A 25,399-nucleotide genomic window follows, 5' to 3' on the forward strand; every position below is an offset into this window, starting at 1 on the left:
GCTGCTCAGGCTGAGAGATTTGTCTTAGATGGCCAGAGGCTTCCTTGTATGACCTCAGTGTCTAGGATGATATTTCAGTGGCCCTCATTACAGCTAAGACTTGACTCTCTCAAGCACATATATAAAACTTAATGCACACATGGGTGGGCCTATCTTATGATATTTGGAGATGAATCATTTTAACTTCATGAACACTGGAGTTTTTGTTTTTGTTTTTGTTTTTGTTTTTTTATCATTTTTGAATGGGTTTTTAACCTTCATGTGTCTTTTTTTGCTCCCCAAGAAGCAGAGGGGGTTAGAGATGGCCCATCGAATGGAAGCTTAGAGAGCAAATGGTGGGCACCACAGCAGGACAGGCAGAGCAGACTGAGCAAGGGAAAATACTTAAAGACAATCCAGGCTGGTCAGGTGCCTCAAGGGACTATTCTCTTAACATGATCAAATGAGTCACAAGTTGGAGTGGGCCATAACTTCAGCTGTGTTTTCTTTGACACTGCCAGATTCCTAGGCCTCAAGGAATCCAATTTGGGGTGGGGGCAGAAAGCAAAGACAGCTTAATAAATAAAATGAGTCTTTTCACAGATATGGGTCAGAAGACTTACTCTGAGATGTGATACAGACCACTCCAAAATTAGTATTTTATACATCTTTACTATATTAAGTGGAAAGAAGAAAATGGAGAGTAAAAATTTGAATAAAGTATCTATTCTGTCTTTTGGGAAGACATATTTAAAACTCCTACTCTTTAGTATCTTAAATTTGAGTTAATGACCTTTTTGCCTTGAGGGTTTGATGTTATTTTGAGGCGTCTTCCAAATGACCTATTTCAGTAGCATTTAAATTTAGCTTTCTGAGGTCTCACTTAGATGCCTGGTAAGGCATTTTGTGTTTACTTTCATATAGTCAGTGTGATCCAGCTGTTGATTTTACACTTTATTTGAATTTTTATAAGTTTGGAGTCTTTCATTTGAGAAATTTAGACAAATTTAATATAGGAAAGGCCTCAGGAGAAATTACTAAATAAGTTCTGAATCTATTTATTCTTTTTTTTTTAAAGTAGTTCCAAGATGATAAAATACAGTTGCCCTCGAACAACACAGTTTGAACAGCACAGGTCCACTTTTATGCAGAATTAAAAAAAATAAATACAGTATAGTGCTGTAAATGTATTTTCTCTTCCTTATGATTTTCTTAATAACATTTGCTTTTCTCTAGCTTACTTTATTATAAGAATATAGCGTATAATATATACAACCTACAAAATGTATGCCAGTCAGCTGTTTATATCATTGGTAAGGCTTCAGGTCAACAGTAGGCTCTTAGTGTTTGGGGAATCAAAAGTTATATATGGATTTTCCACTAACAGGGGGTCTCCACTCCCAACCCCTGCAATGATCAAGGGTTGACTGTGCTATTGTGAAGTGGGCTTTGACTTCAAAAGTGCATGAGCTAGTTTGGCCCTTTAGTGGTTATATAATATAGGACAAATTTCTTAGCTTGTCAGCTTCTCCATTTTTTCAACTATAAATAGGAATAATAATGGTACTTTACCAGAGTTTTTAGCCAAATTAAATACAGCAGTACTTGGAAAATGCTTAGTAAGTGCCTGACACAGCAAATTCTCACTAAATGTGAGCTTCTCTTAATAATTAGTATAAATACTAATGTAAAATCTAAAAGATACTTGTGAGAACTTGACAAAATAATTCTAGAGTTAGAAGAGAAAAAATATAATATCAGACAGGAAATTTTTAAAAAGAAGAGTAAAATTTGCCTTTTCGGAATATTTGTTATAAAGTAATAGTTTTAAAAAAAAGTAATAGTAAATGGCAGTTTTGCAATTATAACAAGGGAGCTTGATACACCAAATAGAACATTCAAAATTGATTCAAGTATGGAAGTTTGAGATGAATTGGTATAAGAAGAAGACTACCTGAAACTGAACCAACATTTTATTGTTTTTATTTGGGAAAATAAAAAGGTTTAGTTGCAAAATAAGTAGAGTTAAAAATTAATGTAAGTTTATTTTATCATGTATTTGCCAAAATTTATGTTACACCTACAATTACGTGCTAATTCTTAGAAATAACAATGAAAGAATTTTGTGGGATTTTTGTTTTTGTTTGTTTTTGCCATGTTGATAGATACTCACATTTGACCTTACAAGCAGCTTTACAGAGAGGGTCCTTTTTAGGAAAAAATGTATCAGGGCATCATCTATTTCCCTGGGTGGGGGCGGGTGTGTGTGTGTGTGTGTCTTTCTTAATCCTTTGATATGCAAATATTTTCTTCCAGAAACATCTATTCTGTCATCCTCTGGTCAATTTACTTCTCTTGATTAGCTGGAATGATTGCCAGATTTTTACTGATCACTGTTCTTGCATCTCTAATAACACTTTAACATCTCTAAAACACTTTAGTTTCCATGTTGCATCATTTGCAATATTTATAATCTCCCTCTACAGCCCATTTATGCTGTATTTGCAACAGTTTCTAACAGTTTGTGAGAGATGGACCCATGTAAAAAGTTGACAACACCCAGGGACTCATCTAATATTAAATATGGAAAGATATTTGAGTAGAATCTAATTTTATAAGTGGTCTGTTGGTTTTTGAGTGAATATCTTTGTATTATGCTTTTGCTTTTCTATGACTATGATTGGAATAATCAGAACTTCTATGAGCAGGAAAGTCCACCTCCCTGTCTGCCAATTAAATATATAAGAATTTAGAATGTGTCAGTCTGAACTTGGACCTCATGTGCTACTCTGACATTTCAAAGCAATAGAGAGAGGACAAAGTGAGTTTATAAATGGTGCTAGGCACTGGCCAGCCGTTTGGAGAAAAAAAATAGATTATGTAGCACATGTACCATGCACTACTACAGTACATTTCAGATAGCTAAGAGATTTAAATGTGAAAAAATGAAATCACAAAACACAGAAGGAAATAAAGGTAGATACATAGATATGGGGGCAGGATAGGTCTTTCTAAGTAAGTCAGCAAAGGAAGAAAACAAAAGATTGAGCTTCAGTTATTTGCTTCTCAACATCTCGTCCAGAAGCATATAAAGCAAGGTGGTAATTACCCTGGGTGGTGGAGTTACAGGTACTGAGTGTCCTCCTACTCTTTCTTTTCCATATACTATGTACATTTTCCTACAAAGAAATGTATATAACAAATAAGAAGGGACGATGATAGAAAGTACCACCAACAAAACAACTGTAATTGTTGTTTGGTGGTAAGGAAATGGTGGTAAGGAAAAAAACAGAGACTCATCTCCTAAGCCAGGAAAATTAATGGGTTTTTTTCTTCCCAGAAGGAAATAAATTGTTCAAAGGCAAAGACCATGTGTTTATGGGGCTTATTTATATTTCTGTCCTGATAAATGAGCTCACGTCCTCCCCTGCCCAGGACTCCTTGCATAAAATAAACGTGTGCAGCCAGCTTATGGATTCTGCTTTCATCCCATCTCTCTATCTCCTCTCCGAAAGTTAATGCCAAATTAATGTCACTTATTGATCTCTGAATAACTTTTCCCCCTTTTCGTGGGTGATTTCATAATTGCTAAATCTGGTAAGCGCTTTGCCTACAACTCATTTGGCTGCTCTATACCCTTTTACACCGACACTATTTCCTTAGAACATTTTCATTCCTTGGTTTTTCTTTTACTATTGGAAATTGTCCCTGTCCTCTTCAGGCCTGTCTTTTCCAATCTGCTTTGTGGCTTCTTGTTCCTTTTTCTGTCTCTTCACTGTTGGTATTTCATCTTCATGCTCTCCTGGACAGTCTCGTCCAACTACCACCTACAGTCCGTGATTTCTAAGTTTGTACCTTTCTGTCTGGCTTTTCTTCGGGGTTTCATATGTCTCTGTCAGCACCCCACAGGCCTCTCCGTTTCAGAGTGCCCAGGTGCACCTCATCTCCTTCTGCACATCTCATCTCAGTGATGATATTACCCAAGACCCAGGCCAGGGGCCTCAGAACAGCCTTGACCTTCTGTTTCCTTTATTTCCTATGTTCAGTCAGTCACCAAAACTTGATGGCAGCACGTCCCAAATGTATCTATTACCCAAGACCCAGGCCAGGGGCCTCAGAACAGCCTTGACCTTCTGTTTCCTTTATTTCCTATGTTCAGTCAGTCACCAAAACTTGATGGCAGCACGTCCCAAATGTATCTCTTTTCAGTGTCCATATTGCAATCACCTTACTTCATGCCCTTGTCTCCTATTGCTATTAAAATGGCCTACCAATAGCCTTCTTGAATTAATATTCCTCTTTTACTTTTAGTACTATCATAAAAAACAAACAAGTTATGAATGTCCATAGCATCATGATAGCCAAAAAAATGGAACCAATCCAAATATTTATAAATGATGAATGGATAAATAAATGTGGCACATTCATACAGTGGAATATTTTTTAACAATATAAAGAGCTACAACATGATGAACTTTGAAAACATTTTACTAAATGAAAGAAAGCCAGTCCAAAAGACCATATATTATATGATTCCATTCATATAAAATGTCCAGAATAGGCAAATTCATGTGAAAGAAAGTAGATTAGTGGTTGGGGGTAGGGCAGGGGGTAGAAATGGATAGTAATAGCTAATGGGTATGGGGTTTCCTTTTGAGTGAGAAGAATATTCTAAAATTAGGTTGCATAATGGCTGCACATCTCTGTGAATGTACTGAAAGCCACTGAATATTTTAAAAGTGTGAATTATGTTGTAATAAAGTTATTAAAAATAACTCATCTTTAATACACAGATGAGACATATTTTGTAGAAATTTAGAAAAGTCAGATGAGAAAAAAAGATTAAAATCACTAATACTCTAACCACCCTGAAATAGATATAAACACTACTATGTATAAGTTTATGTATGTGTATATACATATATGTATTCCTATGTGTGTGTATGTGTCTACATATCCTTCTGGTCTTTTTTCTTTGCGTATATGTAATTTTGTTTTATAAAATAGGGTTGTACTGTACCTTCTACTTTATACCCCACTTTAAAAACTTTCATTATATCATAGCATTATTAAATATGATATGTTCTTTTAATAGCTACATACTTAATCAGTCCCCTTTTGTCAAATATATAATTTCTGATTTTAGTATGATAAGAAATTATTTAGTGAATTTTTTAAAAAGATTTTATTTATTTATTCATGAGAGACACATAGAGAGAGAGAGAGAGGCAGAGACACAGGCAGAGGGAGAAGCAGGCTCCATGCAAGGAGCCCTACGTGGGACTCGATCCCGGATCTCCAGGATCACACCCTGGGCTGCAGGCGGTGCTAAACCACTGCGCCACCGGGGCTGCCCAGTGAATTTTTTTTGTAGCTAAATCTGTATACATCTATAATGAATTTATAGTTTTTCATGAGTATGAATTTCTTTGCAGAAATATGGATCTGGATATGTTACTTGCTTGAAAATACTCTTTGGCTCCCTGTTATTTACCAGATTAAATCAGAAGTCTTAAATCTGAAATACAACATTCTTTATGAAATAGACCAACATTCTTCTTCTAGCTGTTAACTCCTGCACTTTCATCCTTAAGATTCTTTACTGGTACTGAATTATTTAATATTTTCTAAATAACACCGTGCTTTTCAGGCTTCTGTAGTTTCCTTAGCTTAGAGAGTCAGTCTCTGGCTGGTGGTAAGGTTACCACTAATTTCTGAAATGATGTTTCACAAAGCATTTCCTAGTCCTCCTGGCAGCACTAGTCCCTCTCTGCTCTGTGCTCCTTGGTCTCTGGGTGTATGGCTATTATAGTGCTTATCATGCAGTACCATAGTTTAATAGTTTTACTGCATCCCTCACTGCTGTATTAGTCTGTTAAGTCTGCCATAACAAAATACCACAGGCTGGGTGGCCTAAACAACACACATTTGTTTTCTCACAGTTCTGGAGGCTGTAAGTCCGGGATCAAGGTGCTGGCAGGCTTGATTTCTCCTGAGGTCTGTCTGCCTGGTAAGCAGATGGCGACCTTTTATCTGTGTCCTCATGTGGCATTTTTTTTCTATATGTGTACATGCCTGGTGCCTCTTCTTCCTCTTGTAAAGACACCATTCCTTTTGTATTAGGGCCCCACCCCTATGACCTCATTTAACTTTAATGGCCTCTTTAAAGGCCCAGTCTTCAAATACAGTCACATTGGAGGTCAGGTTTTCAATCTGTGAATTTGGGAGAAGACGCAGTTTAATCTGTAACACTCCCAGATAGAAGGTAGACATGCACAGAAGGCTCAGTATGTATTGTATCCTTCTTTGTGATCTCAGCACCCCACTTATGCCTGGTATATATACAAGTGATGTCAAAATATATTTTTAAACTTCTTACTTTGAAATAATAGAAAATATCTATGATATTTTGAATAATAGACTTATAGGAAGATGCAAAAATACTACACAGAATCCCGTGTTCCTTTATTCAGCTTTCCCTAATGGTGGCATTTTATATAACTGTAGTACAGTATCAAAAGTAGGAAATTGACAATGGTTTACCTTACATTTTTAGAATGAATCAGTAGCATTTTTTATAAAAAGGATAAGTCTTAAAGCAGGTATAAGTTTTGGACTTTTAAAAAGAATGATGGCAGGTTATATACATAGTTAGGGCTCTGAGCAAGGATATGTGGGTCTGTAAGTAAACTGGCTAAGTTTCAGATTAGAAATTCAGTTGAGGGGGGGGATCCCTGGGTGGCTCAACAATTTAGCACCTGCCTTCAGCCCAGGGTGTGATCCTGGAGACCCAGGATCATGCCTGAGTCCCACATCAGACTCCCTGCGTGGAGCCTGTTTCTCCCTCTGCCTGTGTCTTTGCCTCTTCCTCTTTCTCTCTCTGTGCCTTTCATGAATAAATAAATAAAAATCTTTTTTAAAAAAAGAAATTCAGTTGGGTAGATCAGTAAACACTACTTGATATAAGAACTTGAAAAGCTAAATTAAAGGGATTGAGCATAATGCAGATAGTAATAGAAGCTATTATAGGTTCATAAGCTCTGACATAAAAAGCAGTGCTCTAGAAGTACTAATCTGACTGTGGTATGCAGAATAAAAGAAAGTATGACAAATAGAGAAGAATACAGATAGTCCATCAAGTTCTTTAGTTGCCATTGATAGAAATGATTAAGTTGGCAAGTGAATTTTGTTATCAATAATGTGCTTCATTTCAAATATGATGAGCTTGAAATGCATCCAAGAGGGGTTGTGTATCAACAGCTGGATCTGAGGAATTCTAGCTTAAGGGAAACACTGAAGCTTAAAAAGTGTATTTTAGTATCCTGAGCTTTGGAGTCATCATTAAAACTTTGCAATTTGATGAAACCTCTGAGGGAGTACATAAGGAGGGAAACGCTAGATTTGGGATTTAGCTGCAGTACTACAAATCTGGGACAAGAAGTGGATTCTATAGGGAGGAGTGATTTTAAAGAATTCCCAGAAGAGATGATGTCAGTACTATCAAGGATAGAAGAAGCTCAAGCAAAGACCCTTCTATAACTGGAGGGAACAATATAGGAAGACAAACGGAAGAAGTAGGCTATAGTCTGGGTTTTTATTTTTCTTTCCTTCTGTTCAAAAATGATATTTAGAAGTGCTTGAAGGTCAGGAGGTGGTGGCAAGAAAAGAGTACTAAAATGCAACATTCATGTTAAAAGGGAAACTTTGACGAGATAAAATAATCATCTAGAATATTGGGTAGGCTGAAGGAAATTAGTATTGAGAAGAGAAAAAAAAATGAGGACTTAGATGTAAGTGGGGAATATATGGAAATTTTAAAAAAGGGAAAATTTAGTGAAACGCAGCTGATGAGTTTTGGGGAAATAAAGTTTTATAATGATTTGTTAGAGAGTAGGAAGGGTGAATGGTGAGGTGGTAAATTAAAGTTGATTTGCAGGAACCACACTGACAAGGACAAGGCCGTTTAATAATTGTGCAGATACTTATTTTTCTAAGGCCACAGTTTCCTCACTTGAAATATTGAGATAATGTCTCCTGGTTTTAAACAACATACTATTTCAAAATTGTTTTGAATATCTAATTGTATAAGTAAAGAAAAAGTTCAGTTTTTAATAGGATGCTCCTTCTTATCCAGTGTAATAGGGAGTCCATAATGGGATGAATGGAAATTTAGTGGAAGAATATTTGAATCCAGGATTAGAGTTGTATTTGACAGAAGAAGCAATTAGAAGTAAGTTTAGGGAAAGGTCTACCATCAAAGACCTAACAGAATAACATTTCTCCCTGTGTGTACTTAGCAAATACTTGTTGATAGACGAGCTGGCTGGTAACTAATTACAATGTGATGACCAAAGCCCAGTTCTTGGAAGTAGTGTTGTTAATACAGTAATAAAATACCAGGGGAGTTTGAGGAATTTCCTTCCTTGCAGATGTTTAAAGTAATGTGGATACTTGACAGTTTAAAGATAATTTGGGAAAAACCCTGCCTGAAAGCAGGGGGATAAATTAAATAACTTTTAAAGGACATCACTCTAACTCTGTCTTTAGTCCTGTCATATAGACAAATCTGTAAAATGCCCATTTTTACCCTCTCCCAGCTGCCTTTTCTGATATGAAATATTATGAAATATTATAATAGAAACCCTAACTCCGTGTAATTTGCAGCATCTTTAAAAATTGTATAGGTTAGCCAAAAGAAAGAGCATCTCAGCACAGTGGAGTATCCCTCAGGAAGATAATTATTTCTGGGGCTTTGCATTATATAGAAAAGAACTTTTGCATTATATGAAAAAGAACTTTTCTCACATATTCTGGTCATACTTGGCACTGTTTTATCATCAAAGATGAGGATGAAAAATAGTATTTATTCCAGCAGTTGCTAATATGAAGGGATTTCTGCAGATTCACTACAAATTGGTAACAGTTTGTCCGGTATTCTTCCCTTTGACTTTTACCCACCCCCATCAGCTTTTGCTACCTCAATGGCTCTGTCTTCAACCGGAAGGTTTTACTGGTTCACCTCAAAATTGCAACAAACATACTTCCTTTTTTCTTCCCTTCAACTTTTACTTCTAATACCAGCCATCTGTCCAAGGAATTACATCTTTAATAGTAAGAATACATTTCTCTGCTTTCAGTGGAAATTGATGAATATCAATTTGATATTCATCAATTTGATGAATACAACTTTAATAAAAGTTGTATTTATTGTTTTTCATTCATCTTTAGATTTTAGGGTGCCTGGATAAAGTATTTTAAGTGCTTAAAAACAATTCATCAATCAGTGACTTATGTGAGACAGTCATTAAGACTTACTTCATATTATGTCATTTTCATTTAAACAATTAAAACATATGCATAATGGGAATATCCATAGATAGGGCAGACAATACAGTTTGACCCATTCCTAAGTCTTAGACATTTTTAATTCCGGCCAATACACCTGGCCTAAAATAGGAACAATGCTCTGATGACATTGAGCAGCCCTAGCAAGTAAAGAGAACGTTCTTCCACTTTGTTTTTTTTTTTTTTTAATTTATTTATGATAGTCACACACACACACACACACACAGAGGCAGAGACATAGGCAGAGGGAGAAGCAGGCTCCATGCACCGGGAGCCCGATGTGGGATTCGATCCCGGGTCTCCAGGATCGCGCCCTGGGCCAAAGGCAGGCGCTAAACCACTGCGCCACCCAGGGATCCCCGTTCTTCCACTTTGAATTGCCATCCTGAATGGAGCCAGGTTCATGCTCCCAGATTCTTTTAAAAAAATCTTTTTATGCCAAACTTTAAAGAAACCCCATTTTAAGTGTGTTTATTCAAGTGAATTATTGGAATAGTCAGTCCCTTCTGATTTATGTGCAATGTGGATATTTCTTAAACAATTAAAAATTAAAATGAAAAATGTTTTTCTTGTTTCTGGTAGTTCTTAGAGCATTATAAATATCCAATTCTAAGAAGTAAAACACCTTTACTTGTATTCCTCTGTACAGTATGTCTAAACTATGTTTTTTAGAAAGTACCTTTTAGCTTTTAAAATGTTTAATTTTTTTATTTAAAAATAAATATTTTGGTTAGCCAGAATTTTTATATTTCTTTCAAGTCTGCTTTCAGAGCCATATTCCAGTGTCATGTGGAAAATGTTACCAAAAAATAAAGTGATGTCACTTTCAGAAGCTGTGATTTATGCTAATACTGATAGAATGATTTTTACTTAGTACAGGGGTTTGCATATTGGCTGCTCTCAGATACTTTTGTCATTTGTTAAAAATAAGCATGGAAGTGACTGCAACCATAAAACAAGAAGCAAATACATTGTACTGGTGAATAGCATGGCAAGGGATAGAAGGCTCCAGCTTATTGACACTCTAGTTATGAGCAAATGCAATGGCAAATATTAAGGGCTCAGATATAGAAATCTGGTGGATTTCAATGAAAAAATAAAGTTCAATGTGGCATACATTTAATCAGTTTAACTGTGTAAGTTACCTGATGTTCCATTTTTTACATATTTTTAAGAGATAAAAAAAATCTTTCAAAATTAGATCAAACACCAGATTGTGATAATTTCTTAAAATTAACATGTTAAGGGGGGTAGGGGATGGGGTAACTGGGTGATGGGCACTAAAGAGGGCACTTGATAGGATGAGCACTGGCTGTTATATGTTGGCAAAATGATTTAAATAAAAAAATTATTAAGAATTAACATGTTAACTTGTGGAAAATCATTTATAATTTATACATTTTATAAACTCATAACTTATACACTTCAAACTTCATTATTTCCATAGAAAACACATCACGTGCCATGCCATGATTGAGATCTCAAGGTGAAATTTGTTAGGTACTTACTAAGTTCCAGGCACTATTCTGGGTACTAGGGGCATAGTGACAAACTAGGCAAACACAGCCCCTGCCCTCTTGGAGCTTACATTCTGGTAAGGGGCAGTCAATACACAGGGAAACAAATTTCAGATAGTGAAAATGCAATGCAGAAAAATAAGTCAGGGTAAGAGGAAAGAGTGCCAATTATATTTGGCGTTTGTGCCTGTATCTTCTTATGACTAAAGCCTTTTTCTCTTTTCCTTCATTTAGTGAAATGTGAGGAGTGCATAGTTCATTATTTGGGACAGATGCCTTGTGTGACTAGTTAAAATAATTGTTCAGTTATATAGCATTATAGTTAAGTTTATAATTAATATTATTTGGGCACTATATTTTTTAAAGCTTGCTTTCTTTAAAAAAAAATATTATTTACTTGAGAGAGAGAGAGAGAGCGTGCGCACACGTGCAAGTAGGGAGAAGAAGAGAGAATTGCAAGCAGAGTCCACCAAGGGCAGAGCCCAACATGGGGCTCGATCCCATGACCCTGAGATCATGACCTGAACTGAAATTAAGAGCCAGCCACTGAACACAGCTGAGCCTCCCAGGTGCCCCTATAGCTTTCTGATGATTTGTGTTTCAGTTTTTAGAAAAGAAACCAAAGTAACTCTTGAGAAGTTTTCCTAATGAATAAATTTGCTAAATATTTGTAGTGATCATTAGAACATTTTATATCATAAAAACAATTTTCATGTTATTTTCATCATATTTTTATTTTGAGTTTATTATTTCTGTTATACCAGCAATCATTATTAGATGTTTACTCTCTGTTGACATCAGCTTATGAGACTATGACATCTCTGAGGGCAGGGGCTGTCATTCATTTTGCTAGAATTCATCCCTAGAATCTAATATAATCTAATATAATTGGGATGTAAAAGAAGCTCAACATATCCTTGTGAATTTGATTTGAATTGAATTGTTCATGTGAACATTATCTCCTCTCTTTCCCAGTTTCCTATCACCCAATTCTCTCTCCTTTCTTCCAGCCCCCACCTTACAACATATCTATTATACCTCTTTCTCTCCACTAACCCTTTTTGCTCTGCCTTGTGAAACTTCATGGATTTCCATCTTAGATCCCTTGTCATCTCCAGTCATGAATAAATCTTTGGCTTTTCTTGGATCTACTCTGGGACTGGAAATTGTTGATAAAATTAATCATAAAACGGACCCAACTGCTTCTATTTCCTCTCATGTTGTGTGATTTCACCCGGGCCTTACTCTGCTAATCAGTTCTATTGCTTGTTTTTGTTTGATTTTCTATCTTATTCCCAACAGAAGTTAACCCTTATGATTTTGCTCAAGCTCCAACCTCTTCTCCTCCCCTAACCTGTACAGAAGCCATCATTCCTTCTCTACTGTGAAGATCAAGGTTGTCCAAAGTAAACTCTATTTCCCATTTTTTTATTAAAAATTTTTACAATCTTACTCATCTTTTGTCTTTCTGTTCTTTCTCAGAAGAAGACATACTTGGTCTTATCAGGAAATTCAGGCTTGTCACCTTGCCCTATAGAACTCTGCTTCCTCTCTCTCTGCATCCATTTCTCTGTCAGGAATTTTCCCACAGTTCCCTTACCATCTCTTCCTTTGGCATTCAAGGCTCCCTTCAGTTCCAGTCATCAAGACTTTTCCTGCCTCTTGTCTTTGCATATGCTCTTCCCTTGCCTTGAGTATTGTCCTTTATCCACCCTCCAAAACTGCCCCCTGCCACAGATCTAATCCTCACCAGCTACTTTATCCCAAGTTATAGCTCACTTTCCCATGACTCTTCTCATTCTTCTCATGGCCTCTCAGGCATTTTCTTCATAGCATGAAGCATAGTTCATAATTATACCTTTATTGTGTGTTTATTTAGTATTTATCTCACTGTACTATAAGTTCCATGAGGAGAGGGACCGTGTCTATGTTATTCACTACCATATATTCAGCACAGCGCCTGTCATATATTGTGTTTCAGATCCTCTTCTGTTTTCCGGTTTCCTCAGGGATCTTGTAGCCTCATATTTATCTCAGTTGAATTGTCTGCCCTTTCTTTTCTGCTGCTACCTTCTCCCATTTCTAAATTTTGCTCAGTTTTCCTCTGTTTCATTATATTTTCTTCTTTTTATTCCCCCTCAGACTTGTAAACTATACAAATTATACTGCGGTCTCTTAAATATAAATTTGGGATGAAGCTAAATAGCATCATCTGTAAACAATTCATCTTTTGGCACAGGGAACAATATTAGAAGCATAATGGGCACACGTAAGTTCTTAAAAGGGGGAAAGGAGTTTTTATTCATGAAGTAGGACTATTGTTTGTTCATTTAACAGATATTTTTAAAAATACCATCATGTTCTAGGCACTGCAGTGGGCATTGAGATATGCTAATTAAGAGGAAAGACAGCATTCCTACCATCCTGGAACTTATATTCTAGAGGAGAAGCCAGGCATTAAACCATTGTACAGCTAAACAAGAGTTGTGAGTTGTGTTATGTGCCTTGAGACAAATAGGGAGTTGAGAGAGTTAGGGATGGAGGCTACTGTAGACAGGGTTATTGGGGAAGGGCTCTATGAGCAAAAGGATGAGAAAATGAAGAACCAGGTGCATAGCACTCCAAGCTGGTGGAATAGAATTTAAAGACCTGAATTTGCTGAGAAATTGGAACTTAAATGTCCTCTCTGCCTTTTTCTCTCTCTGTCTCTCTCACACATACATATACACACTCAAATGTAAATATGTGAGGCAGTGGGTATGTTAATTAACTCAATGGAGGAGTCCTTTCATAATGTGTATGCATATCAGATCATCACACTGCACACTTTAATTGCAATTTTATTTGTCAATTGTACTTTAACAAAACTGGAAATAAAAGAATTTGAAGGCCTGGAGGGAAGAAAGGTTTTGGTGTATTCAAAAGACACATGGCCTCCCTGGCTTGATCTTAATGAGTGAGAATGGCAGGGAGAGCCAAGTCATGTATTCCTTACATTCCATAGTAAGGAATTTAGATGTTATCCTATGAGTAGTGGGAAGCCATCAAATGGTTTTAAGGAGGGAAATTATGTGATCTTGTCTGTGTTTTTAAGAATTACTATGGCTACTGTTAGGGAATGATTTGGAAAACAGCTGGAGTGGAAACAGGGGGAGAGCTAGAGAGACTATTGTAGAAGTGTAGGCAATAGACAATGATGACTGGGGTTGTGGCCATAGAGATAGAATTAGAGAGCTCTAGGGCATATTTTAGAGGCTAACATACATGGTGATGGATTGCATGTAAGCGATGAGATGAGAGAGGAAGCAGAGAGGACGCCTGGAATGTTGGTTTTAGTGACAAGATGGACAGTAGTGGTACTAGTAAGGTGGGGAAGTCTGAGGGAAAAACACTGTGTGTGTGTGTGTGTGTATGCGTGTGCGCGCGTGCATGTGGGTTAAGTGGGGGGACAGAATAAAAAATCTGTTTGGATCTATTCCACTCAAGAGGCTTTGTGGGCACCCATTTGTGGTTGTCAAGGTGTCTGGGGCTCAGAGGAAAAGCCAGAGCTGCAGAGAGACCTTTGGGATACAGCAGCCTCTGTATGGTATTTAAAGCTGAATGGGCTCAATTATGTGGAAAGAGAAAAGAGAAGGAGGGCCTCATCTAAACCTTGAGGCCGTCCAGCATCTAGAGGTCAGGCAGAAGGGCAGGAACCAGCATCGGAAATTGAAGAGAAGCAGCCAAAGAATGAGTAAGAGGAAAACTGTGAGAAAGTCACCACGTGAAGGCCAAGAGAGGGGAGGGTTTCCAAGGTCAGCGTTGTCACGTGCTACTGAAATGGAGCAAGATGAGGGTAGAGGTGGGAGCTGACATACTTCTACTGAGCTCTTATAGGTTCTGTAGCATTTCTTCTTTTATATATTATATGTGTATAAAGTATTCCTAATTGTTAATGGTAATGAAGTTTTATGTGTCTTGCTAACCCTTCCTTTTTTTGGTTTATAGAAATAGCAAATTTAAGGACTACATTGCATAAATCAGTACTTTCTCCTTATCTTGTTATATCTTCAGATGGACATGGTATCAGCCCTATTCCTAATTAGAACAATACCAAACTTGTTTTAGGTCTGGGATCTTCATAATTGTTATAGTTGTTCTTCTTCTCTTACTCATCTTTATATTGAACCTTAGCTCCATTAGCCAATTTCTTTACTTCCTTATGTTCCAGGAACTGTTGCAGGCATTGGAAAAATTGAGGTGAGCAGAATAGGCATGGTCTCTAGCATCACGAAGCCTATGTTGTCACTTAATGGAATATTTATACAGATATTCAGTTTCAAAATGAGTTAAATACCATCAAAGCAAGAGATGACAGAAGCTCAGTCTTGGGAAGTAGCAATGGAGATCAAGAAGAATAGATAAATATGATAACTTTTTCAGGAGATAAACTCAACAGAATCTGGTAATTGATTAGAAATCAGGCTTGAGTGTAAAAGAGAGCTATTGGGGAGAACTCCCAGATTGCCTTTCACAGTTGCCCAGTGTGCCATTCCATGAAAAGTCATCTTTGGAAGAGAACAAAGCTTGAGGGAGATGGATGATGAATTCTGTTCAGTCCATGTTGAATTTACATGCTCATCTCAGGGCATCCTGGGTGGCTCAGCGGTTGAGCATCTGCCTTTGGCTCTGGTCGTGATCCCAGGGTCTGGGGATCGGGTTCCGCATGAGGCTTCCTGCGAGGGGCCTGCTTTTCCCTCTGTCTATGCCTATGTCTCTGCGCGCCCTCCTCTCTCTCTCTCTCTCTCTCTCTCTCTCTCTCATAAATAAATAAAATATTTTTTAAAAATGCTCATCTCATGTCCACTTTTCCTGCAGGAAGCCTTCCCTGAATATTCTATCCTTTGCTAATTATTCTAACTCCTATAGAGTAAAATAATGTTAGTAATTTAAGATGCTTCAAGCTAATACTTGTAACTTTCAGTACTTCCCATTGACACTTCATATTACACTGTCTAGTTCTCTAATTGCTATACGTGCATTTTAAGTTAGAACATAAAATCTATGTGGGCATAAAATATGTGATCACTCTTTTTGTTTATATAACTGATGACACTTAGCAGTGCATGATGTTATATAGTAACTCACATTTGGATTCCCAGTGTCACTAGGTGATTTTTCTTGAGACTCAGCCTAATTTCTTATGAGTTGATTAATAATCTACAAAGATTCATTAGATAACAAATGTCTTCTAGGGCAATAGGAATGTATGAGTTTGTTGATATAAAGTGAATTATATATTCTCTGACATACGGGTGGAATATGTTCCCTATCTGGAACTAGTTTCTAATTAAAATTGTGAAACCCCTACCACTTACTGTGTTAATAGCATTTAACTGATTTTCAAGGAAAACACAAGGATGGTAAACTTTCAAGAGTTTTCTCATCTTAAAATTTGTTTTTTGTGAGTTTCTTTCTTTATATGTTGTAAAACATCATCTATATTTGTGTCTGTAACAATTTGATAGTGCTCTTCACCCTTCAAATTGCCCTTAGAGATTTCAGCCTTGAAAAGTTAGGATTTTATTTTCCCAGCTGTTTAAATGTAATATATTTGAAGACAGAGGCACTGTCCTGTAAGTTTATAGCCTAAATAAATCTATTTTAAAGGTGTGCTGGTTTGAGGCCAGGTGGCATAATGGGATGACATATGAGCTATTCACATTTGAAGAGCTGGCACTAAATTCATCTCAGGATGCCAGGAAAATGACTTTAGAGGTGTCAATTTGCTGGACTCCTTGGTGGGCATCTGAGAACATCATAGAACCTTTGTAAAGTCTAACATAATGTATCCTCTGTAAATTATATTGCCACGTTAGCTGCCTAAGGTACAAAAGGGCAATTTGAATGACTTCAGTGGGCATTCCAAAATCTTGTTTTAATAAGTAATGAGAAGCACAAGCCTGTCTAAAAGAAGACCAGCCTAATCTAAAGGTTGTATGTGGGGCTGGGAATTGAAACTTAAGCTTTTCTGTTCCTCCAGTGTTTATCTGGCTCATCAATTATTTAGCAAATATTTACTTAAGCCCCTTTTTCTGAGCCTTTATCATTTTAGGCATGGATTTTATAGCACGACCAGTTACCTTTCCTCTCCCTGGCTTCAGGTCTCCTACAAATGCCAATAATAATATTTCAAAGAAGTGTTGTAAAAAACTTAGTAGTACTCCAAAAAAAAAAAAAATACCACAATAACCCTGTCTTGAATACTTGTAAAATTATCTCTCAATAATCCCAAGGTGCTTAATTGGAATGCTTATCTGATGATCTTTTCCTTTTTTTATTTGCATTTGCCAAGAATGTCTAGTAATTATGCACTCAGTTTCCATTTGAGTACCTTTTTGAATTACTTAAAAGGCCATCATCATTAATTCATATTTAATATCTGAATCTAAGGTTTCTTTATTGTAGTAACATGTTGAGTGCTAGCCAGAAGCATCACTTAATTTGAGAAAGCATAAAATGCTCAAAGGTACCGTCAGACTTTGATTTTTATTATGAAAATATATTTCAGTCACTCTCAGACTTAGTCTCTATTAGTCTCTGTTAACTTGACCTCTTTAGTTCCTTTCCTTTTGCATGTAGCATCAGCTCATTGCACAAAACAATCTGGCTAATGATCTGTTTAGAAGAGGCTCTAACCAGGAAAACAGTGATGATGGACCATGACAACTGAGGAAGGGTGGTCCTGGGCAAGGGAGGTTCAGTCTGAAACTAACCTGCATGTGGATTTGTGGCATTTCTAAGGTGTTGATCCAAGTTGATAGTACTCTAGGCTGCTTCCAGATCTCTTCTTTCCACAGATCCTACAGTTGGCTGGAGGCATCCTCCATGGAATGAAAGATGCTGAAAGACAGGCAGATGGCTTTTTATTCAACTTCTCTGAACCTCGGTTTCTTTTTTTTTTCTTTACCCCTCCTCACTGGTAGGGCCTCAGGATCCTTCTCTCATTGAGAGTCTGTGATGCAGTCTTCTACCTACAGCAGTTCCAGGGTATAACCCAAGGCCCTACTGATTGCTTGGGTACAGCCCTTTGATGGTCACAAAGTCAGTATGTAGAAAGATGTGAGAAGAACTGGGGATAAATTTTGCTTGCTTAACTGAAGAGGTGATCTCAGGATGAAATCATTATTTCCTGGGGTTAAAAATTCATGTATTTTGTAAATCTTTATTGAGTACTTGCTATGTGCTTATTACACCATCCTAGAGTCTGAGTAGGCAGTCATGAACAAAATAGACAAGGACTCTGCCCTAATAAAGCATCCATCCTGGTGGGGAAGACAATACACAAGGAACAAAAGAGATATTTACAAAGCGTTTTAAGTAATATGAAGACGATAAGCAGAATAGTGTGATAAAGGGTAACTGGCAGGGGGAGGAGGCACTTAGGGAAGACTTTCTGAGGAGGGGTCATCTGAAATGAGATGTAAACATGGGAGGAGCCAGGTGTATGAATGTGTATGTGGTGGTGTTGGGAGTGAGAGCAGGGGGAGCAGGAGACATCCTGAAAGTGGGGAGAAGAAATGCAAAGGATTCAAAGGAAGTAGGAAAGAAGGTCCAGGTGACTGGGGAGAATGACAGGAGATGGGGTTGGTAAAGCAGGCCAGGGCCAGATTATAGAGGAAGCCTAGGGGATCCCTGGGTGGCGCAGCGGTTTGGCGCCTGCCTTTGGCCCAGGGCGCGATCCTGGAGACCCGGGATCGAATCCCACATCGGGCTCCCGGTGCATGGAGCCTGCTTCTCCCTCCGCCTGTGTCTCTGCCTCTCTCTCTCTCTGTGACTATCATAAATAAATTTAAAAAAAATTTAAAAAAAAATTTTAAAAAATAGAGGAGGCCTAATTCAAAGTTTGGACTTTGTTAGGAATGACCATTCTTGGAATAAGACATTTTTTTTTTTAATGAACCTATTATCTCTTAGACCAAATGAAAGATGACAGTCCTAACCTTGAATAGCCAACCTGCACTCATAAACTGGAATTAATGTTAGAAGTCAGCATCATGTTGAAAAAGCACTTTATTGTATTCAAAAGCCTGAGACCACTAACTCCTCAGGCATTTATCACTTTGAAAGTGGAGGAGTAGGAAAGTTTAAAAGGCTGTAGCAATAACATTTGAGAAAATGAATAATTCATTATTCATGAATAATGAATTGTAAAAAAAAGACTCCTCACTTGTGATTAGAGATTCATAATTTTCATTTTACAACAAAATACAGTTGGCTGCCATGCATTCTTGACTTACTTCATCTAAGTACAATTAGGCCTAACACATTAGTGCCTTGATGTGCAGACTTATGACTGGCTTCTTGTGTCGAAACTATTAAATTTTAATGTATTCAGCTTAAGCATAAGTGGTCACAGATGATTCATAACCCTGCTCCCTGCTTTTGGTGAAAATGATCATCAGCAAGTGAATTGTCCCCAATGGCCACACTTATCTTCGTAGTTGATTTCCTAAACATTTTTGTGTCTGTAGGAGACCATGAATAAACATTGCATAGCTGATGGGTAAAGCACAATGATAATTGCTTTAAAACCGCAGATATTTAATGATGATAAAGTAGAACTCTAATTCTTGACATTTTCTTTTTTAATTCCTGGTGTCAGGAGGGTATAAGTGGTATAAGCTGCTCTTTAAGAATGGTGTTAGCCAACCATGAGCTTTTTTTTTTCTTTAAGACATAAATGCCAAGAGTTGCCCGCAGTTTTATGATCTCATCATTTAGCTATTGGGCGTAGAAGCAGGATGAGGAGCAGGCTTGCCCTACTGAAGCTTTAGACAGCAGCTTAATCCAATAAAAATAGGACTGTGGCTTGGGTGTATGAGTCTTACCAGCCTGGCAGTTATTTGAATGCTCACCTGACCCAGCCCCTATTACAGGTACTGAGAAATCTCAGCCCACTATGCTGCTAGCTGAGTTTACTGATCTTGTACAGCCTGTGTAGACACATGTGATCTTATCATATACCTCTAGAGTTTGAAGTCCTGGTTGCCTTCACAATAAACACCCAGTTATCTGCCGTGGCTATTGAGTCCCTTTGTGATCTGGCTCCTGGGTCCCCAGCCCCTTCTCTTGCACTTGCCACTAGCAATGTATGCAGCTACCATTCTGACCTATCTGCAGCTCTTAGCAGGAAGCATGTTCTATCCTGTCCTGAGGTCTCCCTCATCCCTAGACATGTAGCTCTTCTACCTAGGATCCCATCTTGCCTACACTCTGGCCAGCTGACTTCTGTGGCCTTTGCAACTTAAATATTGTCTGAGACCATTCTTGTCTCTCTCCATATTCCTGGTGCCCCTATCTGCCTGGGTCATGGCTTCATCCCCATTTGTGCATGCACAGCGTAGATAGAATTCCATTGCGTTATAATAGGGATCAGTATGTCCTAACTCAACCCTGCTGTGGGCTCCTGGAGGATAGAGATTTTGTTTGGGTTCTTGGTACCCCTACCTTTCAGCCAGAGTCTGCACACAGTAGGCTTTCTGTGCTGGATGGATTGGTGTCTGCCGTATATCTCCTTTCTGGCCCTGAAAGGATATGGAACAGCTGGCTCCTCTCCAAACCAGTCTAGATATCCTACTGGATTATTCTTGGTAGTAACAAGATAAGCAAACTTCAGTCTCCTCATTGCATTACAATTTGCTTCCCTTTCTAAATGAAGACATTTTTACAATCCCTTTACTTAACGAAGGAGCATGGTCCAAACTTGCTGTACCCTGTGAAATCCACATGAGACTCATTCATGAACTATTATGAGATTAGCCACACCTGGGTGTAGGCTTTGTATCGAGTGCTCTGAGAATTGCTTTGATCAGAGCAAGGTCAAAAGAAGAGTGCTGCTGCCTGCTTCCCATCCTATCCTTGGTCACTGTCGCTTCAGTGGATAGCTGCACCACTGAACAACCTGTCTTACATAAGCATAATAGTCTTTTAGGCCTGGGGGATAAATCTAAAAATCTCCATTCTAATACTCCAGGCTGAAATACTCTGTCTGAAATGGCCCCAGAAAGATAGATGTTTATTCTTAAACATCTCCAGGGATAGAGGCTTCCACAGCCCTCTCAATTATGTGTTCCATTATCTCACCAGCCTTCTCATTAGGAAGTTTTTTTCCCTTAATGTCTAACTTTAATCCCTCCTGTTGCAATTTAAACTCATTTCCTTTTGTCTTGGCTTCAGTGGAAATAAAAAACAAATAACTCAGCAGCATCCACCTACCCTATTTGTAACTGAAGATGCTAGACTTCCTCTAGGCAGCTCTCTCTCTCTTTCTCTCTCTCTCTCTCTCTCTCTCTCTCTCATTAAATGGACCTCATTCTCGTATTTTCTCCTTTTGCCATTTCTTGAAAACTCCTCCTTTTAAAAACTTTCATTGCTCTTCCTGCAGCAGATGTCAGGGACCATGCATTTCAGTTCTGTCATCTGTCATTTAATCCTGCAGTTATCTTTTCAGTCTGCCAATATGTAGAACCTTAGTAAGCTATGTAACACACTGAAAAAGAATCAGTGGGACACTCTTGTCAAGTGCCTTAGAGTTGTGGAGTTCTTCCTCTTTCTAAGTGATCTACTACCATTGTCCAGTAGCCTCTCTGCCCTCATTTCCATGCTTTAGGGTGAAATGTTTTTCCTGTCTATTTCTTGCTTCTTCATATATAAGTGTCATGCAGCCACAACTACAGTGTTTCTGGGTCTAGGTCTACTCACTACTCTGCCAGGGAGTTCAGGTGACGGAGGGAGAAGGAAAGGGGACAGTATTCTCTTTTTCTTTTGCCTTTCCCAGGTCCTAGAGGCAGCATCCAGTAGAGTTGGCAAAAGCTACAAATTCCTAGGTCATGAGAACACTGATCTTTTCGGGAATCTGAGTTAAGGACTTGGGAATAATATGAAAAGGAAGATAAGCTAGAAAATAAAAATACAACCATGTTTACCACCTTAAAAATAGGAATTTCTCAGGGCTGCCTGCCTGGCTCATTTGGAAGTGCATGCAACTCTTGATCTTGGGGTCATGGGTTCGAGCCCCACATGGGGTATAGAGATCACTTAAATAAAATTTCAAAAAAATAAGAACTTCTCCCTAAAAATTAGAAAGAAGATAATGATAGGTGTAAATGAGTATTTAGTTGAATTAACAGTAAGAGAGAAAAGGAAGCACAGCAGGAAGAACACACAGATGTGATCTAATATGAAGAAGAAAAAAGTGCTTTAATTTGTGATCCTCAGACAGGAAAATTCATGGTAAGATTCCTTAGCAAAATTTTAAAAAGCATAGAATTCTAGAATAAGAATAGTGACTCAAATCTGTAAATAAACATGACAAGATTTTCTGTTGATGGCTATGTAACCTATGCTATTAATCCACATTGACATGTTAACAGCACTGCCTCTACTTTGTGGAGAGATAGGTGTTATTAATTTGATCTCTTAATTATTCTACATAGTCTGACCCTTCGGGAATAACCTTTGATTGTAAATGGAAATCTGTAATTGAAATTAGTATAATTTCAGAGTAACTTCAAATTGACAGGAATATAATAGGACTCCAAGTAGCCTGATATTTTCTTCTATGCATTGAAGATTTTACTAATGATACTCAGTCTTCTGTATAGTAGTGCCATGCAGGCATTTAAGGAACATCTAATTAGCCCTTAAATTACCCTTGAAAATCAAAGGAAGAAATTGATGTGCATGGCTAGTGGACTGGATATTAAGTCTCTGTAGTATGCAATAGAGGATAGCGAACATCAGTAAGCACGTTTGGAGGATTTCTTAAGGAGATATTTCTTGTTAAATGTGCACGTCTGTCACCTAGGACTATTTCAAATTAACTGTAACTAATCAAAAGGAAATGAAATATGTATTTCTCTTGCTTCTATGGAAGGGTACCATTTGACTTAAGATTCATTCTGCAGACAGGGTAAAATGCCATCTTACCCCTAAATTAAATTAGTTGCCTTCTCCTAAATCAATTGCATGTCGCATTGTATGGCACAACCCTTTAGCCTCAACTAAACTTGAAACATCTAATACACAAAAACTTAAAAAGCCTAAAATCTTGGAAACTTACTGATAGGAACCATGGAAATGAGACAGTCTTAATATTTTTTATACAATCAAAAATATGCCCATTTTTATGACATATGTTGGTACAACAGAGAGTATGAATACAGTGTAATTGTTATTAGAGAGTATATTTTTTGATTTACATTCCTAAGGCCTAGGCAACTGCAATGGATCTTAGGAGTGTGAATCAGATATAGAGTCAAAATGGTACTCTAGATGTATTGTGTCATGTCAAATATCAAAATGGCAAGTTTGGATCAATAATTAAATAAATAATTTGCAAAATAATATGTAGGTTCTTGCCTAGATTTTGGCTTCCAGATTTTAAAATATCTATACATTTCACTTCAACTTTAAACCAAGGTCAGACCACGGGAACTTGAGATCTAAAAATGGGCTTGTTGTTAGGCTCAGTAGTAACTGTTTCATTTTAATTCATTGTCACCCTATGGCTGTCATTCCTTTTAAAAGACTACCTTTAGAAGAATTTGCAGTCCCCACAAACATGGGAGGTAAAGTCTATGCAGGAGAAAATCATTCTATTTGAGCCACTTCTGATATCTTTCTGATCTGAAGTCAAGACATTGATTAGAAAATTGAATTTTAATTTTTTATGGCTCATTTTACAACTACCCTATATCTTAGAAAGGAGACAGTGTGATGTTTTTGCCTCCAAAGAAATCGTGTGTATTTTTGGCTTCTTATCTGGCACTTTAAGGGGAACTTTTTGTTTTAGTCTAGTGTAAAATTGATTCTCATGTGAGTAACTCAATCCTCTATGCCTATTGAGTTGCACGTACGGGTCAGTTTAGCTGCACTGCATACTGTAAATGATGGTGAAGGGAAGGAATGTCTGAGTAGGAGTGCAATATAATATCTGTGCCAATCTGCATTCAGTGCTAAAGCATGAGATGAGTCATGAGATGCAAAGTGAGAGCTTCTTTGAACAGTGTTTACAGTGGGCCTTATTGCATGGTTGGAGTATTTGAGAAGGAAGCTAGGTTAAAACTTTAGCTCTCAGTACGTTGCTGCCAATAAGACCAAGTACTTACTGGAACTTATGCTTTATTCATTTTAGCTTTGAAAGATTTTTTAAAAATCTTGCCTGGAATTCCATCAATTTAAAAAATATATTTCATTGTATTACTGTGTCTTGCTTTAAAGATAAGAATTGGCTTCTTTTAGGCTGTCTCCTCTTTGTTTTATTGGGAAATGAGAGAGAGAGACAGAGAGAGAGAGAGAGAGAAGGAGGTAGGGGGAGAGAGAAAGATCCTTTTCATTTGCATCTTACAAATGCATTATACATTATAATGTATATGTATTATAAGTTACATTATAGTGTAACTTATCTGCTATGGATCTATTCTTACACTATCCACTCTGTATTCCTCTCACCGTATTTGTAATTCTCACCTATAACACTCCTTGAATTTTAATATTGGAAGGCATTTTAATATAAAGCAAGAAACATATAATTAGTTGAAAGTGATGTGTTTTTGGAGCATGATATATTGAGGTAGGCTGACATGGATTTGTATTCTAGTCTGTCACTTATTTGCCATGTGTTTTTTTTTTCTTTATTTTTTATTGAATTATAATTGACAGGTAACATTATGTTAGCTTTAGGTGAATGACTTAATTATTTTATATATTACAAAATCATCACCGTGATAGCTCTAGTTACCATCTGTCCCCACAGAAAGTTATTATAATATTATTGACTATATTTCTTATGCTGTACATTATATCCCAGGGACTTATTTTTTTATCTTTAATTTTTTTTTTTAAGATTTTATGTGTTCATTTGAGAGAGTGAGTGAGTGAATGGGAGAGAGAATCTGAAGTAGACTGAACACAGAGCCTGATGTGGACCTTGATCCATATGTGTGTTTTGTTTTGTTTCTTCATATGTTTTGTTTTTTAGATTGGCCTTGTGATTTTTTTTAATTGATTTTAATTTAACCCTTCTGAGTCTCTGTCTTCTCAACTGATACAATAGCAGCTTTGTGAGGACTGATTGGGATAAAGCAAGGAACACAGCATAGGACCTGCCCCAGGGGAAACACTCAGTTCATGATGATTTTTTTGTTTTATTATGATTATTATGATGGAAAATGATTTATTCCTTTTTGCGTCAGATGTTCTAAAACTGCCACAGAAGATTACATAAAGAAATTCTTGGCTGTTACTTTAAAGCCCTGATCAATTTCTTCTGGAAAAGAGGTGAAAATATAATGTGTGCTCATTCTATGATGAGAATAACAATCTCACAAATATTTCTGTGTTGCCTTACCAGGCATTTGAGATTGAAAGCAGATCCAGCCTGTTTCTCCAAAAACTGAACTCATTGCTGGGAGATAATCTCTCTTTTTGAGGTAAAGAATGATTTGTACTAATTTTTTGGAACTAACGCTTGAGGATCTCTGGCTGTGAAACTGCGGTATAGCTATAACATCAGA

At 37.3% G+C, this 25,399-nt stretch overlaps 1 protein-coding gene across 13 annotated transcripts in view; it reads left to right on the forward strand.

The window, feature by feature from the left end:
• Positions 1–25,399, forward strand: part of BBS9 (Bardet-Biedl syndrome 9) — a 444,745-nt gene that overhangs the window by 382,085 nt on the left and 37,261 nt on the right. Inside the window, exon 23 of one of the 13 annotated variants that reach the window (XR_005983466.1) lies at positions 25,237–25,315. The exons of the other annotated variants lie outside the window; for them this stretch is intronic. The gene's annotated coding sequence lies outside the window, so the exon portion shown is untranslated. The remainder of the gene's footprint in view (positions 1–25,236; positions 25,316–25,399) is intronic. 13 annotated transcript variants of the gene reach the window in all.

This window comes from Vulpes lagopus, chromosome 13 (genome assembly GCF_018345385.1).
Source record: "Vulpes lagopus strain Blue_001 chromosome 13, ASM1834538v1, whole genome shotgun sequence".
NCBI lineage: Eukaryota > Metazoa > Chordata > Mammalia > Carnivora > Canidae > Vulpes > Vulpes lagopus.